Consider the following 19,916-nt stretch of genomic DNA (forward strand, 5'->3'; position numbering starts at 1 on the left):
CCACCATCCTAGTTTCCCAGTATGAAAACTTTCCTTTACTGTATTCATGATTCAAGGGAATACTCTATTCTGTAGCAGTCTGGGTTTGATTTCAAACTCTTACTTATGGGTAGTAATTGAATAATTAAGAAATATAAAAATCTCATTGGGGACTGGCAAGAAGCCAGAACACAGTTCAGCGAACAATTTGCAAAGATGCATCAGCTACCGAATTCTAGGAATAGAAACAATTATATTTCTGGCTTAACTGTTTTTTTTTTTTTAATTTGGAATTCATACAAAAAATGATTATAGTGTAGTGATTCCTTAGTCTGGATATTTTATTCAGAAATTATTTTGATATTCAAGAAAACTAGCAGCTAATAACCCTTAAATATCCATCTCTAGCACAGAATGTTTTTCTCACCTTAGACCTATATATTATTCCCCCAGCCCCAAATCTACGTCTCCCATCTCCTTGAATGTCACAACCATCTGCCAGTTACTCAACAGGAAAGCATAGAATAAATGCCGACTCCTCCTCAGCTAGTTCTGCCTCCTTAGTCCTGAAGCCAACCCCTGCTCTGCCCCTGACTGGACTGTAGCAAAGGCCCTCCTGCCTCTGGCTTTGCCCATCCATAGATCCATCCTCCAAACTGGCACCTGAGTCACCTCTTTTTAGGCCAACCTGGCTGAGTCACTTACTTGCTAAAACCACTGAGGACTCCCACTCCCAAGTCTGTACTGCTCATTCTGGCACTTGAGGCCCTTCCCGAGTTCTTCCCAGGCCTCCTCATTTCCAATCATCCCCCCGCCAGGCACACTGTTCCAGCCCAAGCCTTGTGTGCTGCTCCTCCCAACCTGCCACTCACTGGCCTGCCCTGGAACCGGAGACTCCGTGGTCCTTGAACACCCAGCTCCCTTCCACACTCAAAGGCCCTCTCTGCAATTGCAGCTCAGTTCCCACTCCTGGGTCCTATCCTGTCAGGATCTGGGGCCAGGCGTAGCCCTCTCCCACCTGTTGTGTTCATTCCTGAGACAGAACCTTGAGCATGTTATACATGGTCAGTAAATGCTGCCTGGTTGACTAACTGATCCAAGAAAGTTAGGATGATGTCTTGTGGTACTGAGACGTGGTGCTGCTAATGGTATCAAGGCCTGTTCTCTACTCCTTATTAAACGTCCTCATGCCCAGTGCTTTCATTTCCAAGCAAGCACACCATCAGTGCCCAGGTTGGGCCATCTGGGTGTCTTTGTGCCTGCTTTCCTCTGGCCGTGGCCGCCTGGTACACTTCTGTTCCACTTTCAAAACCAGCTGAGATGGCCTCTTGACCACACAGGTCCCTCTCTCTCATGCCTCATCCCCATTCCTTGGATCTGCTTCCTTGTTGGCTTTGTCATGCCTGCACTGCATTGGTTTACATGCCAGTCTCTCTCACCATTTTGTGAGCTCATTGAAGGCCTACATCTGTTTCATATAGAAATTTCTCTCCTATTTCTATAAGACCTGAAACATACTTGGTGTTTGAGAAAGTTTCATTGAATCCGTTGCACTGAAAAAGTTTGCAACGTAAGCCTTAACATATCAAGGTTATAATGCTTTGTAACCTGTAAATGCTTTTAAATTCAACAGCAAAACAACATGCGTGATAGCCCTGTACGAATGGTCCTCTCTTCATCCCAGTCCAAGGAGCCAGCCTCTGGGAAAAACTCCCTTGTGTGAATAAAAAGTCCTGGAAGGCCTATTCCCGGTTCCTCCTTAGTGGGTCTTGATGCTAGTCTCAAAGCAAGGACAGGCAGAGGGCAGAAGCAGAGAAGCATGAGGGAAAAATCTCGTTTCAACTTCAACAATGTGGAGGGTTTTAAGGAAAGAAATGCTCCCTCCCACAAAGAGGAGAGTCCTGACTCCTTGGGAGAGGCGAATGTGCCCAAAGGGCTGCAATTTTCCTTCCGCTAAAATGATTTTGTCATCATCACCTTGAACTTAAGACAGTAAATATCAGGTGGTTGCTTTTCAGTTGAAATGAAATGTTTTCCTATTAAGGTTCTAGGAAGAAAGATGAGAAAAAAGGCGACGCTCTTACTGGAAATTAGCCCTTAAATTTCTGGGTAAGTGGCAATCAATGACTTTATAAGCACTCAGTAAGTTTTTATTCAAGGAAAGATTTGGAAATGTACACTTGGAATACACTCAATAACAACGAAAATAGCTCAGAGGACTCCTCAGTTGGCAGAACCATCCACAGTTAGGTGGTCATCTGCTCTTCACTCCACTCTGTGCAGTAGACTGTTATGACTATGCCCCTGTTCCAGATGAAGAAACTGAGGCTTGGCAAGATGTTGCACCTGTATCATCTAGCTGAACTGGAATTATAAGTCAGTTCTTATAATCCACTGATCCACTGCTCTTTCTATTTTACTACTGTAATTCTTCTTCTCCTTTTTTTTTTGGCTTCAAGCCATTCTCCTGCCTCAGCCTCCTGAGTAGCTGGGATTACAGGCGTGTGACACCACGCCCAGCTAATTTTTTATATTTTTAGTAGAGATGGGGTTTCACCATGTTAGTCAGGCTGGTCTTGAACTCCTGACCTCAAGCAATCCACCTGCCTCGGCCTCAGCCTTCCAAAGTGCTGGGATTACAGGCATGAGCCACTATGCCCAGTCCTCTTTCTTCTTCTTCTTCTTCTTCTTTTTTTTTTTTTTTTTAAGAGATAGGGGCTCACTCTGTCACCCAGGCTGGAGTACAGTGGTACAACCACAGCTCACTGTAGCCTAGGTTCAGCCTAGGCACCTGGGCTCAAACAATCTTGCCTCAGCTTCCTGAGTAGCTAGAACTACAGGTGTGCACCACCATTAGCCTGACTTTTTTTTTTTTTTTTTTTTTTTTTTTGGAGACAGAGTCTTGCTCTGTCACCCAGGCTGGAGTGCAGTGGTGTGATCTTGGCTCACTGCCACTGCAACCTCTGCCTCCTGGGTTCAAGTGATTCTCTTGTCTCAGCCTCCTGAGTAGCTGGGATTACAGGTATGTGCAACCACGCCTGGCTAATTTTTGTATTTTTAGTAGAGATGGGGTTTTGCCATGTTGGCCAGGCTGGTCTCTAAGTCCTGACCTCAAGTGATCCACCCGCCTCAGCCTCCCAAAGTGCTGGGATTACAGGTGTGAGCCACCGTGCCTGGTCAATCTGGCTAATTTTTAAGTGTTTTTGTAGAGATAAGGTCTTGCTACATCGATCAGGCTAGTCTTGAACTCCTGGCCTCAAGCGATCCTCCTGCCTTGGCCAGCCTCCCAATATCCTGGGATTATAGGCATGAGCCTCTGCGCCTGACCCACCACCCCATTATTCAAATATACATCATAATTCACACTGTGGGTTACAAATCCTATGTGAAATTATTGATTTTTTATTTTATAGAGTTTTTTAAAAATTATAATAGTAAGTCATGCTCTTTGTAGACATTTTGAGAATGTATAAAGGAATCAAAATCATTTGTAATTCTACAAGTCTGAGATCAACACTATTAACATTTTGATTTCTTATCTATATTTATAAAGTTAGGATTACATTACATGTATTCCAAATCCTTCTTTTTATACCCTACATTGTAAGTATCTTCCCATGGTATTAAGTGTTTTCATCAGTGTAATTTCTCATGACATGAAATATTCTGTATTAATTAACCATTCCCCCTCAGTTAGAGATCTAGTGTCACATGGTCTGTCATTTGACTAAATAGAGTCAGTGATCAGTCCCCTGAGTGATGTGCTCCCTCTCAGAGGCATAAATTTTTTTTTTTTTTTTTTGAGACAGAGACTTGTTCTGTCACCCAGGCTGCAGTGCAGTGGCGTGATCTCGGCTCACTGCAACCTCCGCCTCCTGGGTTCAAGCGAATCTTTTGTCTCAGCCTCCCAAGTAGCTGGAACTACAGGCGTGTGCCACTATGTCTGGCTAATTTTCTTTTGTGTGTGTGTGTGTATTTAGTAGAGACGGGGTTTCACCTTGTTAGCCAGGAAGCATAAAAATCTTATAGCTATAAGTGGCTTTGGAGATCACCCTGTCCAACGATGTCATTTATTATTTTATCATAGTATAACGAACATAAAGCTCACCGTTTTAACCATTTTCAAGTGGACAATTCAGTGATGTTTCAGGTATTCACATTGTTGTGTAACTGTCACCACTATCTAGTTACAGAACATTTTTGAAATGATTCTAGAGAAGAAATTTAAATCCAGATAGATAAGGTCATTTGATCAGCACATCATCCAGGGTCGTGGGCTTAGCTGGGGTTGCCCTGGTGATGGGAACCCCACCACCTCTGGGATACCTCAGACTGGAAAGGTGTTCCCAATGGTAACCAGCAAACTGTCATTCTCCAGGGTCCAACTCCTGCCTCCCATCCTGCCTCCAGAGCCTTGCAGAATGAGTCTGTTTTTTCTTCTAGCAACAGCCTTTCAAATTTCTCTCAAGAGTTGCTGTATTTAGTGGATGACTACCATTTCCCATCCTTCCTGAATCCCAATTAATAACCTTATGATGAAAAGAGTCTTCAAAGCCAGAGATATCATTTTCATGGACTCAACCACAAATTCAGAGGGAGGTGGTTTTACTCAGCTGGAAGAAGGCACTAAAGATATAGCTGATATGTAAGAGGAAATAAAACAATGAGAAATGGTATCTTTGCTGGAGATAATTCCCATTATCACGTTGAGATCCAAGCCATCACAAATATGTAAGATCCTGTTTTTACTTAATAGCATTTTAATGGAAATGTTGGGCTTATGAAATAAAAGTGACTGGTAAAGAAAATATAAATCAAGCTGACTAGTCCTTTGGGATAATTTTTTTTAAAAAAATTGAATTTGGTATATCCTTGATTCATTAAAATAGGTGAAAGAGTTCTGGAATGTTTTATCTGTTAGCATTTTTCAAATAAAATGGAAATCTTTTTCATTGAAACTTGTGAAAAACCACCTATCTCTATTTTGCCTGGAAAGTTAACTGTTAAAAATCACCATTTATCGAGGTAAATACTACTACATGTCAAACATTGCTCCAAGCCACTTACCTGTATTACTTCATTTGTTTCTCATAACAATTCTACAGTGTAGGTGGAAACGATTCCCATTCTACAGATTAGGAAACAGGCCCAGAGAGGCTGAATACTTTCCCAAGCTCACCCAATCAGTAGTGAAATCAGGATTTACACTTGGGACTATCTCATGTCACACCCCATGCTTAGTTCACTATATAGCTTTTGTGATAATTTGATTTAAATCAAACCAGAGACTTTTCTTCTTATGTATAAGTGGTATATAGCTCCAGAAATTAACAAAGTAGAGAAGTAGACCTAGCAAGGTCAAATTCTTTCTAGTTGCTGAGAAGTTGCTTGAGTTAATTTCCATCTCTAGTTAAACATTCCTTCAATAATTTATTCATCCATGAAACATGTTCCAAGCACTCACATGCCCCAGGGGCCTCGGATACAAGAGTGAAGTGGACACAGTCCCTGTCACCCAGAAGCATGTGACCAAGTGAGGGAAGACAAGACCCATATATAAACAGTGACTTGGCAGTGTGATGATGAGCGAACCAGCGTGGGTCTAGGTCATATAGGACCCTGAATGTGAGAGAAAGGTGCTTGGACTTAGTAGTGTAGGGAATGAGAAGAATGTGGTAGATTTTGAGGAGAGGAATGGCAAGATTAAAACCGTGCTGGAGACGAATAAATCTGCCAGCACTGTGTATTCCGAATTGAGAGGGGAAGGATGGATGGTATTAGAAAGCTACTGGAACGGTCTAGGTCAACGATTCTGAAAGTGTGGTCCCCAGCCCAGCAGCATCGGTGCCTCCTGATAACTTGTTAGTAATGTACATTCTTGGATCTCACCCCAGACCTACCGACTCAGAAACTCTGAGTGGGCTGGGCAATCTGTTTTAGCAAGCCCTGCAGGTGATTCTGATACAGGCTAAGGTCTAAGAATCACTGGCCTAGGTGAAAGAAAATGAGACCTAAACTAGGGCAGTTGTAATGGGCATAGAGACGGGGAGCTTTAGACACACAGATTTAGCAACTACTGCTTGAACATGTGGGACAAAAGGGGAGAGAACATCCTGGATCACGTTCCCAGGCAGCCCCGTGGCTTGGCAGGAGAGCCTTGTGGCAGTGGTGCCACATGGCAAAGGGACATAAACAGGTCCCCTTCCCTGCTGTTCGGCCAAGGCGAGTCCCCTCAGTCACTAGCGGATTCCAAACGCACATGTATCATGTTGGCATTCCTGCAGAATATGCTAACCATGCACCAAAGAAGTCCCTTAAATTAGCCCTGCAGCTAATTTAGAGAACTGGAGGATGAAGTCACTAAAAATAAACTTTACTGTATAGCCCAGCTCTGTTGCTTGATAAATCTCTGCTATCACAGAGGCTCCATTTGCCTGATGGGTGATGCTAGGCGACTTGAAGGGAAGGTGATAGACTCTAAAACAGGTGAGGCGTGGGCTTCCACAGTGACAAGGAAAGGACTTAACGAGAGAGCTCTGTCTGCCATCCAAGTCCCTCTAAGACCTAGACCCATGTTGAGCCTATTCCCACCTATTCCCCTTCACGCAATGACCCTTCCTCCCCACAAACCCTGGTCAGGCCACTCCCACTTGGCTTGATCACTTTCCTCTGTAACATATCATCAACAGCAACAAAACATCAAAACACAACAAAACACAATGGTGATGATATTCATTGCACATACTATGTGCCAGGAACTGCAATTTAAAAAATTTAATCTTGCTAAAATCCTATGAAGCAGGTGTTATTATTAATACGATCCCCATTTTACAGACGAGGAAACCAAGGCACAAGGATATGAACCAATATGTTTTGAACCTGGGACAGAAACCCAGAGAGATGGGCTCCAGCATCCTTGTTTCTAACCACTGCATCATGCGGCCTCCATACACGGGGAGCTGTCAGGCACTGACTGAGGACCTCGAGAGTCAGGCCGGTTATTTGTAACATCTCCTTTGACCCTAGCAAGGATCCTATGAATTAGGTATTACAAATGGTCCCATTTCACTGATGAGAAAAGTGAGCTTCAGAGAGGTTAACCTACTTTCCTAAGGTGGCTCAGCTTTGACCTCAAAGTCCAGGCGCTTTCCACGCCATCATGCTCACTTGATGTAGTTATACAACTTCACTGAACTCATTTTCCCCTCCCTTGCAATGGAGAGAAGTCTCTGGCTCTATGGGGTGGTGTGAGGCTAAAGCAGGAGGATGGAGCCTACGCCTAGCACAAAACGGCCACTTTGTTTAGGACTCAAAACAGGCTTTCCACAAAGCATCAAGATGAATCTGCTTGGGGGGCTTGTAACTGTCCTCAATGTGACTTCTCGGGAGGGTACCAGTGCTCATCTGGCTGCTTCGTTTTGTTTGCCAAACAAGTCAATCTGTTACTTTACATTCCGGGCTCCCAAGAATTGCTGACATGTAATGTTTGTAATGTGTGCCGACGATATGAATTAACAAAGGACCCCATGGCAACAACAGCAGACTAGGTCTCTCCCTGCCTGGGGATGGATTCCCAGAGCTGCCAGGCCTGGGGTTGCTGCGGGAGCATTTTCCTGCAGGGCCAGGCAACGCATTAACTGAAGGACAAGTATAAGGACTTACTCTAATGCCCTGGCTCCCACAGACCCAGAACTCATGCTATTTCAGAGCTGGAAAGGCCTTTTGGGGTCACTGGGCCCAGCCCTCTCATTTTACGGATGAAGGAGCTGACAGCTCATTTTACAAAGACCTCCCAATAAGCTTCTTTTCCAACAGGGCTCTCTGCCCTGCCGGCCCTGAGCATGGAGCGCGTGTCTTCACCATCGTCCCTCTTGCCCGCTGGGCCTGCAGCATGATCAGAGGCAATGAAACATTTTGTGCACACAGGCCAAGGAGGGGTGCTCCAGTCGGCTCCTCCTCCCTGGGCTGCGGGGCTGGTGGTGCAGGGGGTCTGGAGTTTGGGCTTTGCGGGCAGATCAGGGCATGGCTGAAATCCCAGCTCTTCCACTCACAAGCTGTAGGACCTTGGGCAAGTCATATAATCTCAAAGCTTTAGTTTCCTCTAATATAAAATGGGAATAATAATGGCACCTAACCTATAGGACTGATGTTAGGATTAGCAGAGAAGATGGACACAGCACCTCAATACCTGTTTGCCACTTGGATTATAACCACTGACATCTTTCTCTCACGAGTGTTATCACCTCAAGGGGCCCACTGTTTAGTCACCAGCCCTCAGTGGGAGAGACTGGTATTCACCCCAGGACCTCAGGAGAATATGGGGTTTCTGCCTCACTCCCCACCCCATGTAACCAAACAGTAGATTGACCTTCTGCTCCTCCGCTGCTCCTTCTTGGGAAACTCTCATTCCAGGCTGTCCAGGACCACCTAACAAACCCTCCACGTGTGCCTCATTTTCTCAGGCCTGGCTGGGGAGTTCACTGCACCTGCTCTGACACCCTCCTTCTCTATTGAGGATGAAGTAATGCGTGAGAGAACTTTGCTGTTGCCCAGGTACAGAAAAAGTCAGATTTTGAGTTAGAAGGGGCACTAGCAATGACCGTGTGTCATTTTCCTTCTGAAATACATAGGGAGTGGGGCCAAGTCACTGGCTTGAGGTGAGGCATCACACAGGGGTGGCAAAGGCAGGCTAAGTCCCCCGGACTTCTCATCCAGAGCCTCTGAGATAAAAAAGAGTGAAGAAGAAGGGAGAGTTAAGTGGCTCATGCCTGTAATCCTAGCACTTTGGGAGGCTGAGGTGGGAGAACTGCTTGAAGCCCTGAATCTAGACCAGCCTGGGCAACATAATGAGACCCCGCTTCTACAAAAAATTAAAAATTAGTCAGCTCTGGTGGTACGCACCTGTGGTCCTAACTACTTGGGAGGCTGAGGTGGGAGGATTGCTTGAACCCGGGAAACAAGGCTGCAGTGAGCTATGAGCTGTGCCACTGCACTCCAGCCTGGGAGATGGAGCAAGATCCTGTGTCTAAAAAAAGAAAAAGAAAAGAAAAAAGAAAGAAAAAAATGACACAGCTATTGAGCATAAATGCCAGAGTGGCCAAAATTATGAATGAAAAGCTCAGACTCTTCCAGCCGCCTTGGCAGAAGGGGAGGAGAATGCCTTTTGCCTGAAGGACTTCAGAGTCCCCTTTAAAGCTACTGTATAGCTGGCCACTGCCTTTCCGTAGATGAACTGGCTGGTGCTTAGCTTTTCTCTGGAACCCAGAGAAAGATTTTTCAAAGTATAAGCCCTGCCTGCACCAACTGCCCAAGGCATGGTGAACAAGGTCCCCAGGCCTGAGAGAGCATTCCAGGTCTGCATGGCCCGGTTGCTGCCTCCCTCATCCTCCGCATCCACATCTCTCCCTCCTTTTATAAATGATCCACTAGAAAAACACCCATCTTTCAAATTTAAGATTCTCTCTCACCTTTCCCAAAATGCTTTCCACAGCTTTTGGAAATAGAATCAACCATTCCTTTCTCTACAACCTCCCTGACTTAGTATTTCATCATCATCATCATCAATAAATTTATTGAGAACTCAATCTGCATCTTGCACAATGCTAAGCCCATGGTATACATTATTTTTTCTTCAGAGTAGTTATCACACTCCAATGGCTATTTGCATAACTGTCTGCTTAATGCCTATTTCTTTTCTAGATGGAAAGTTCCCAGAAGGGCAGGCACCATTACTGCCTGGTTTATGACTACATCTACAGCCCCAGCACAGCTCCTGGTACACAGTAGGTGCTTAAAAATATCTGACAATGAATACAGTCATTATTTCAGTGAACTCTCACAACAATCCAATTAGTTAGTCACAGTTACTAACATGAGTTTACACCTGAGGACGCTGAAGCGTAGGAAGGTTAAGTCAGTGGCCTAAGCCAGGAGGCTGGGATTGGAACCTGGGTGGTCTGTCTCCACAGCCCACCTGTTAAACCCCTGCACTACCCCTGTATTTCCACACCCCTCTACTTCTGGTTGCCAGCATGAATCTTTTTTTCCTCTTGTTCTCTCACAGTCCCTGGGAAAAGCCTGTCTCTGGGAGAACAAAAATTTCCTAATGGCAACAGCAAGAGACTGTCTATATGACAATTGTAATCAGTGGTTGTATTAGCCTCTGTTTTACCATCTCCAAAATTAGCAGAAAAGGCCAACTTGAGCTTTCATTGTACAGCTCTGCTAATGAAGGGATCCTTTTAATTACATACTCAGTGCCTATCTGCAACACAAAGCATTTTAGTGTTTAAACACAGTTCTGCACCAAAGTATAGGGCTATGTGAATACAGACGATAAGTTGGGGGAAGCCGTGTGTAAAAGTTATTCTTTGCCTAGACTGTAATTTCTTTTTGGCACTCAATTTCACCTAAACCCAGTTCATTTTCTATGGTAATCCTAATTCTCTTCTATACACTGAGCACCTGATGAACCCTTATTCAGTAATTCCATAGGCATATCCCAGGTCAGATACTCCCCCTTCAGATTGCAGATGAAATCTGCACACTTTGTTAATTTCACTCATCACTGACTGATTTGCCTTGAGGATTCTCAGCCCTTACCTGCGCTGGCACATCGGTCAATTCCTGCAGTACAGGTGTTGAACACAAAACCAGCTTCACTCAGCATCATGCCAGGAGCTCATGACATTTGTATCCCACTTTCCAAAGCAATTTTTGAGTGCCATTCTGTATGGGATTTGCACTGATGTGAATGAGGCCTTAAGGGGCAGATCCCACAGACCTTTCTCAGACAAGGGTGTCCTGACCTTGCATTTGTATTTGGTCAGGGGAAAAAGGGAGTCACTCTTAGTGAGCCCCTCCTTTGGGCCAGAGACTCTAACAGGCATTAATTACCCTGGTTAAACCACACAGAGACCTTAAGATGGAGATATTAAGATGCACCTCCAGAGCCAGAATGCGTGGGTTGGAATCCTGTTCCTGTTCCCAACTAGCTGGTAATCTTTGAAAAGTCTCCTATCCTGCCCGTGCCTTGATGTCTTTATCTGTATAATAGGGATAATAATTCTCCCTATGTCCCAGCATTGTTGTGAGAATTAAATGGGCTAATCCATTCAGAGCCATACCTGGAATGTGGCAAGCACTCAGTAAGCGTTAGCTGCTGTGACTGAACAAACAAAGCTAAGCTCAGGTTAAACACAACACTCAAAGTCATGTGCCTCCTAAACAGTATCAATGGGTAACCAGGACCTGTCTGATGCTTAAGACCCTAGGCTTCCAGGGAAGCTAGGCCAAGGGGGCTCACTGCTGGTCCACCTCTAGGAGACTGTAGTCAGCGCCCTGGCCTGGTAGAGCGTGACCTAGAGGAAGTCTTTCCATGTGCATGGTCCCCTCCTGGCTGCAGCACGAGCACACTGGCTTCTGCCTCCACTGCCCACATACTGTTCTCTCAAGGCGGACCATGCACCTCCTAATTGTCACTGATCTTCTTAATCTTCCTCCAATCTTGCTTGTTCACAGCATTCAATGAAGCTGACCACTGTCTTCCTGAACGTCTCATTTCCTGGCTCCTGCACCCATGCACTCTTTGTGGTGTTTTTCCACCCTCTGTTTTCCCTCCTCTAGGACCCTTAGTAGTAGGTGATCCTCTAAGCCCCTGTCCTTGACCTGCTCCCTGCCCACAGTCTTCCTGGGCGATCTTATTCACAAACGCGATGGCCTGTACCTCGTGCCACCTCTCTGTGTCTGGGATGCCTCTGTCCTGCCCACCCCTTCACGACAGCCAGGTCCAAATCCTGCTCATTCTTCCAAGCTCACTCTAGACACCAGCCCACAGCCTTCCTGAATCCTTCCCACTCAGAAATACTCTCTTCCTGATTCCCACAGTACTTCATAGTGGAATTTATCATTTTCTAAATTTATATCACAATCATTTAAGTTTGTGGCTTCTTTTTCCTGATAGACTCTGAGTTTGCCAGAAATAGAATCCATTTTTGTTTCTCTGGCAGTACTGTACATCTAATAGGTGATACAAAAAAGACATGCTGATACATGACTGTGTAAGTAAAGTATTCTTTAAGACAGAGAACATGAAGAATTTGGGGTAATTTTGCCTGAAGACAAGAAAATGGGCAGGGTGACCTTTGGGTGTCATTTTTCAGCTTATGGGTCTATAAACCCATCTTTAGGGCAAAAATATCACATTAATAATTTATGGTGATGAGAATAACGGTCATTCTGGTTCCATCCCTTACCAATTGTGTGGCCTTAGGAAACGGGCATCAACACTCAGCCTCTGGTTCTCTTCTGTAAAATGGAGATGGACGATAGAATCCACTCTCCAGAGGTGTGGAGGGACTTGATGGGGTGGTATAAACAAGGCGCTAGCACCCTGGTTGGAACATCGTAAGTACAAAAGAAATGGTAGCAGTTATATGACTCCTTTGACATATATTTATTGAGTACCAACTCTGCAGCCAGGGATGTTGGGTCAACTCAAGCCCCACCTCCTCCAGGAAGATTTCGCGGCCTCCTTCGACCCATGACATTCTTTCCTCAAAGGACTTTGGTCCTATCAAGAATAGATTTTTAAAAAAATCCGACGAATAAATTAGGCATGCCTATTAGCAGTCAGGTCCAGAGAGAAAGTCTAACTTTTTACTTTATGCAATTTGAATTCCCTGAACATAGAGTTGTTGTCAAAATCCATTAAAGTATTTAATTTCTCTTGTCACTGCACAATTCCCCAAGCAGACATCCAGAAAGTTTGCAGTGGTGTTTCTCACAGAAGTACTAAATGTTTAGTTATCAAGGTACATTTTTTAGATGATGCCTCCCGGATGGCTCTGGAGACTCTAGAGAGACTGTGTAAGTTCAAGCACAAGGTTAAGGCAGGCAGCAGAGTGGCGAGAGCTGCAGGGAGGATGAATCACGCAGGCCTGGGCTTTAGCTCTGACACTGCCACTTCCTGGCTGACTGACCTTGGGGAAGGTACTTAACCTCACTGAGCATCAGTTTCCTCATTCGCAAAGTGGTGACAGCACCAAACCCACAGGGCTTTAGTGAGCACGAAGTGGAATACCAAATGTAAAGAACCCGGGAGAATGCCAGACACATCACTGGTCCGCGATACAAGATGGCTTAAAAATCCCAGAGATTTGCAGATGCACAGACTGGGGTCTAGAGGCTGCCATCCCCATCCACCTTCCCCTCCCAGAGGGAGAGCCCTAAGGAGCAGTGTGTTTATGGCGACACAATGGCCAGACCCACAGGGTCCTGCCTCTTCACAGTAGCCTCTCCCAACACCCATTCAAATCAATTATTACCCCACTTGACCGACTCACCCGGTGGGAGCCAAAGGTTTCCATGCCAACAGGAATGTGGTGGACATCCCAACCCCCAAGAAAGAAAACAAAAGCGACTCTTTCAGTTTCCCTACTAACAAGCGCGGAGCTGAAGTCAGAACTGTCTCTTTCTCAGTTGTCATGGCAACGTCCACTGACCTACCCCGTCCTGCCAAACACACACGCAGGAGACGGAGAGGGCAAGTGGGATGTGTGGGAGGTGGTGGTCCGGGGATGAGGGGCAGCAGAACCGCTCCACAATGCCTGGGAGAGAAGTACAAAAACACACGCTTTTACAAAAAAAAACCACTGGCAAATGCACACCCCTTGCCAGGGAATGGAGAAATTCCAGTTTTTATTGTGTCGTTCCTTTGGCGATTGTGAACAAATTTAGAGCCTATTCAAAAGGCCAGTTCAAACCAGAAGAGGGAACAATTATTAATTTCTCAGCTATGACACAGAGACAGGGGGCGCTTCACTTGTACCTCTCCTGTCCTGCTCAGCATTTCAGAGACTGGGGTTGACGCTGCTATCTGCTGCCTCTCGCTACAGCTAAGGGCACAATCTACACGGCAATTTCCCATTCCTGACCTAATGCAGCCTCAACAGCAGCTTGGGAAGAACAAAGCAAGGCACCCACTCTGCAGGCAAGAAAACTGAATGCCGCATCCACAAACCCATGAGTACCCACTTCTGTTTTCTGTTTTCTAGTTTGCTCTCTGCCCCCAAAAGTCTTCACCCAGGAAAACACTTGAATTCACCCAGATGGGATCAATTATTTCCCACACTCTTAGTCTTCATGTAGCTTTAAAGAATCATTTTCTGGAAGTCCAACGCCTGCCAGAAAATCCACCCAGAAAGCCCACTTGCATCTCAGTAGTCCAATGTTCCAGGATGAAGATAATACATCCCCTTGAACCTGCTTCTTGCCATTTCCATGTTGTTACTAGCAACTTCATCCCCCCAGTGAGCCAAGCTCAAAATCCTGAAGTCAGCTTCGGATTCTCCCTCTTCCTCAGCCTGGTTTCTGGGGACTTGTACAGAAGTCTTCCACTGTCTGTTTTCCATTTGGAGGCTCTGATTCAAATATTCTGGGGCATCCTAGCAAGTGGAAAGCAGTGAGCAGTGGTTAACCACAAAGGCTGTGGGGTCAGGATGCTGGGGCTCTCGCTGCTTGGACACCTGTGTGCTAAGCACATCCTCTCATTTGATTCTCACCACAATCCTTTGAGGTTAGGATTCTTCTTCATATGATTCCCAGTTTCCATAAGAGACTGTTTCCCTATGAGACACAGAAAAATGGCATAATTTGCCCAAGGTCATCCGCTTAGAAGTGGCAAAGCCGGCTTATGACTCTGGATTGGCTGGACTCAGAACTCTGACTCTGAACCAATATGCATAGCTCCTTCCCACCCAACCGCAACTCTTTCTCTTTCTTTCTTTTCTTTCTTTGAGACAGGGTTTCACTCTGTTGCAATGCTGGAGTGCAATGGTGTGATTATGGCTCACGGCAGCCCCAAACTCCTGGCCTCATGCAATCCTCTTGCCTTAGCCTCTCAAGTAGCTGGGACTAAAGGCATGGTTCACCACTCCTGCCTAGTTTTGGTATCTTTAGTAGAGACAGAGTTTCTCTGTGTTGTCCAGGCTGGCCTCTAACTCCTGGGCTCAAGCAAACCTTCTACCTTGGATTCCCAAAGTGCTGGGATTACAGGCATGAGCCACCGTGCCCAGCCTATAACTTTCTTAAGAACAGGGCCCATCACTTCATGCTTATATCTCAGCACTGACACCAGGGCCTGCCTTGCAGCACCTGATGAGTGCCACCTGATCAAAGCTCCATAGAGTGTCTTAGCTCAGAGCTGACCAGCCTGGGTTCCACGCCCTACTGAGACCCCTTCTCCATATGTGACTTTGGGGAAACCATTAGGTAACAGCTGGAAGGCTGCAGTGGGCTGAACACTGTCCCCCAGAAGATATATCCAAGTCCTAACCCCTGAAACCTGTTAATGTGACCTTTTTTGGAAAAAAAGTCTTTGCAGATATAATTAAGGATCCCAAGATCATTCTGGATTTAGAGAGAGCCCTAAATCTGGGGACAGATGTTCTTATAGGAGAGAGATAGAGGGAGATTTGATGCAGACATACACAGAGGAGAAGGCCATGGGAACCGAGGGCAGAGGCTGGAGTCATGCTACCTAGCCAAGAGCTACCAAATGCTGGAAGAGGCAAGGAAGGATTCTCCTCTAGAGCTTTGGAGGGGGCATGGCCCTGCGGACACCCTGCTCTCAGACTTCTGGCCTCCAGCACTGTGAAAGAAGACATTTCTGTTGTTCTAAGTCACGCAGTTTGAGGTAACTTGTTAGGCAGCCCTAGGAAACTGATGTAAGAGTCCAGTGTCCTTATGTCCAACCTAGGTACCCTTGGGGGTTACTGTGAGATCATGTAACTGGAAGCAACTAGAATAGTGCCTGGTGCACAGTTAGGCCCTCAATAGATGCTAGCCGAACAGCACTAAAACATTCTCAGTCAATATCCTGGAAACTTCTTTCCCAAGGCACACCTGGCTGATTGCCTCTGTCTACATTCTCAAGCTTGTAAAATGTTTAACTTCAGAACCCACAAGCCAGAAGGAGGAGCCACAGGGAGTATCTCCCTCTGAGCCCAGCTGCGTGGGATGAACGGGCAGCCAGCAGAGATGTTGGTGTCCTTGTGAGGCTGGTAACTAAGTACTGGCCCATCTCCAGCCCAAGATGATGAGCCTGTCACTGTGGGTTTCACAAAACATCTGTTTCAGGAACAAGCTTATTGTTTCAGGCAAGCTCTAGAGATAATAGTATGTTTTTCCTATATACAGCCATGACATGTTCACTGAAGCTGAATATCTCTAAATGTGACCAATTTCTTAAGTGGCAGAAGCCCATCAAACTCTTTGAGAACATATATGGCATGTGGGCAGCCCAAGCGGCTTCCTTTGCTGCCACAGAGCTAAAGCAACACTCATTCTGGCTTGCAGGGAGGCAGTGAGAGTGGGTGGAGGTAGCGGTGGCGATTTCTCTGAAATTGGTCCCTCTAAAGGTTATGCTTCATTCTGCAAGGGAGTCAGGTCCCCAGGCTTCATGCATATGGATGGCGGTGGTGGTTGAATGGTAACCTGCAATTTCTCTTCCCCACGTTAATCGCCTTGGGTTGGCTACCGAGAATTTGACTAGGAATCGCGATGCCAGTGCACATACCAATGATCCCAGGATCTCAGCTCAGCTCTGCCGGCTTCAACTCAATTCCAGCCTCACATAAGAAAGCACTAGCGTGGTGTCCTGCGTGAGATGAGCAGACTATGCCTTGGCATGGGATAGAGAGACGGCCAGAAGGCCGACCACAGAGAGGAGAGCTGGGACACTTTCCCACAGGCGAGGGGAAACTTGGACCAATGAAGCAAATGCTTCAAGATCCCCCACAAAGAAAGTGCCTCCCCTGCAGCAAGCTGTCCCCCGTCCTTCCTCCCAGGGGAGGAGTGGGATGTGAGCTCCTTCCCTCGGCACACAGATCAAGTCTGGAATACATCTGGTGTCTGGTGTGCTGCTTGGGAGTCAGGCCTGAACTGCTTGGGGGCCCCCAGGCAGCCCCAGCACCCAGTGGGGGTCTGGAGTGAGTCAGCTTCCTGGTCCTGGGAGCCCAGTTAGCCCGAAGCTGCCCTGGCTATTGGAGCCTCCACTCTTAATCCCTCTTTGCTTACCCGGGTGGGACACTGGCCTGCAGCCTTGGTCCAGGTCCCCTCTCCAGTTCCTGGATCTATCCCCCTCCCCTTCCTCACCAGACCACTGCTGGGATCCCAGGATGCCACAGGGTTAAGCCCATCCTGGCTGATCGAGAAGGTCCCAAGGCCAAGTCTTTATAGCTCCGAAGGCAGTGGCTCTGGTATAACCTCCCGTAATTATCCTGTGCCCTGCAGACTGCTCCCAGAGAGCACTGGGCAAAGGAGTCAACACATCTGAAGAGGAAATAGCTTCAAGCCATAGAGACCAGCAAGTTCAAGGTCCTCATTCTGCATGTAGACAAGTTCTGGAGATGGGAGGTGTGGCTTGTTCAAGGTTTCTTGGCACTTAGGTTTTAGGGCTCAGGAAAGAACCCGGGTTTCTGCACTCCTAGTGCAGTTTGCTGTGACAACGTCCTTGGCTCTTCTTTGGGCCAGTATCAGCTCTTTGCAGACAGGGGCTGTGTCTGACTCATTTCTGACTCTCCGGCAACAGTATGGGGCCAGGCCCGGAGCAGGGAATCAGTCAATGTTACTTACACTTGGCTGAATCAGTCCCCTTTGTAAAACGAATAAATCAGACACAGACACATTACTGAAGCCTGCACAAAGGTATGGCTTCAGGATCTTCAAATACCTCAACTACGAGCAGGGAGATGCTATTTCTGCCTATAAAATGGCACGGAAGTAGAAAAAGATGTCAGGTCACTATGTGAATTTTTCCTTGCATAACTGTGATCCTGCGTCCACACAGTAACAGCCGCTATGGACTGGAGGTTGTGGCTGACATGCAGGCACTGGACTGGGGGCCTCGGACACAGGTCCGATTTAGTCCTGCTCTCAGCCCTGCCAGGCAGGAACTATCAGCCCCGATAATAGCTTGATAATAGGTAGAAACTGACGCTTAAGCCAGTTCAGTGCTTTGCCCAAGGACACATAGCTCCCAAATGCTAGAGCATGGATTTTAGTCCAGGTCTGTGCTGTTTTACCTGGATTGGGTTGTTCTGACATTAGAATAGTAATAATAACTAATACATCATGAGTTTACTCTGTGGCAGGCATGTTAGGTGCATGGATTCATTTAATTCTTACAACAACCCTATGAGGTATCTCTGCTTTACAGATGGGGAAAAATAGGCTCAGAGAAGTGAAATAATTTTACCAAGTAATCAAAGCCAGCCTAGAAGACAGGGAGGGAATAGTGAGAGATAGAGAGAGCTCAGAATAAGAGGCTAGAGGTGCACGAGGAGCTCTGGAGTTGGGCTGGATTTGCTTGCTATGTGATTTTGGGCAAATTACTTGGAATACTTTTTTAATTTTTGGAAAAATATATATAACATACAATTTACCATTTTAACTATTTTAAGTGCGTCATTCAGCAGGATGATGTACGTTCATTGCTGTGCAGCCATCATCACCTTCCATCTCCAGAACTTTTCTCATCGTTCTCCACTGAAACTCTGTCCCTATCAAACAATAACTCTGGACTCCCCCACATCACCCACAGCAACCACCACTCTACTTTCTGACTCTATGAATTTGACTACTCTAGGTGCCTCATACAAGTGGAATCATGGCCAGGCACAGTGGCTCACACCTGTAATCCCAGCACTTTGGGAGGCCGAGATGGGTGGATCACAAGGTCAAGAGTTTGAGACCAGCCTGGCCAACATGGTGAAACCTCATCTCTACTAAAAATACAAAAATCAGCAGGGCGTGCGGGCGTTTGCCTATAATTCCAGCTACTCCGGCGGCTGAGGCAGGAGAATCACTTGAACTTGGGAGGCGGAAGTTGCAGTGAGCCAAGATCGCACCACTGCACTCCAGCCTGGACAACAGAGCAAGACTCCATCTTGGCTGAGGTGCGGGGGGGCAGGGAGGAAAGTGGAATCATATAGTGTTTGTCCTGTGTATCTGGCTTATTTCACTTAGCATAATGTCCTAAGGGTTCATCCATGCTGTAGCATGTGTCAGAATATCCTTCCTTTTAAAGGCTGAGTCTGTTTATTCATTCATTCATTCAGGGACATTGTAAATAATGCTGCTATGAACAAGGTGTACATGGGCAAGTTACTTTTCAATTAGTCATTTTTCTACCCCAATTCTGAGCCTCCAGCTTTGTTCCTGACTCAGAGGAGGGATTCCCCATCCATCCAGTGTCTGGGCCAGAAACCAGAGAGAAGAGATTCATTCTCCCTCTCCCCTCACAAGCATCAAGCCAGCCAAGTCCTATTGCCTCCTGTCACTGCAGTTCACACACATCTCTGCCATCACTTGTCAGCTCATCGCGGGTCACCTGAACTTCAACAGCCTCTTCACCAGTTTCCTGGCTCGCAACCTCCGCTTCCAATGTGCCCTTCATGTCATAGCCAAAACCCCAAGCCTGTCCCTGGCTCACTCCCTCATTTCCTTCAAGTATGTGTCCAAGTGTGCCCTTCTCAGGCCGGCCTCCCCCGACCACTCTGCTTACAAGTGCAGCCCACGTTCTTCCCAGCCCTCCAGAGCTCTCCCTGCTTCATTTTCTCCATAGCGCTCATCACCACTCATAACAGTATAGATTTTACTCATTTATTTTGTTTATTTTCCATCTCCTGTCCTCTCATCCTCCACCTCCCATCAATAATGGCAGTTCACAAAGGCAGGGATTGTTGACAGTTTTGTGCACTGCTGACTGCTCCATCCTGGTGCAGAGTAAGTGCTCAATAAACACTGGCTGGGTGCATGAATGCATGAATGACTGGCTCTTCTCTGCCTGCAGAGTGAAGTCTAAACTCTCTGGCCTGGTCAAGCCCTTGACTTTGGGTCCCTCTCTGGCCCCATCTCAGACCACAGTCCTATTTAAG

At 46.4% G+C, this 19,916-nt stretch overlaps 1 protein-coding gene across 8 annotated transcripts in view; it reads right to left on the reverse strand.

Moving 5' to 3' along the window:
* TTLL11 (tubulin tyrosine ligase like 11) overlaps positions 1-19,916 on the reverse strand; it is a 278,864-nt gene that overhangs the window by 50,761 nt on the left and 208,187 nt on the right. The window contains exon 1 of one of the 8 annotated variants that reach the window (XM_054521091.2): positions 8,881-8,998. The exons of the other annotated variants lie outside the window; for them this stretch is intronic. The gene's annotated coding sequence lies outside the window, so the exon portion shown is untranslated. Of the gene's footprint in view, positions 1-8,880; positions 8,999-19,916 lie in introns of those variants that run through there. 8 annotated transcript variants of the gene reach the window in all.

This window comes from Pongo abelii, chromosome 13 (assembly GCF_028885655.2).
Source record: "Pongo abelii isolate AG06213 chromosome 13, NHGRI_mPonAbe1-v2.0_pri, whole genome shotgun sequence".
In the NCBI taxonomy this organism is placed as follows: Eukaryota; Metazoa; Chordata; class Mammalia; order Primates; family Hominidae; genus Pongo; species Pongo abelii.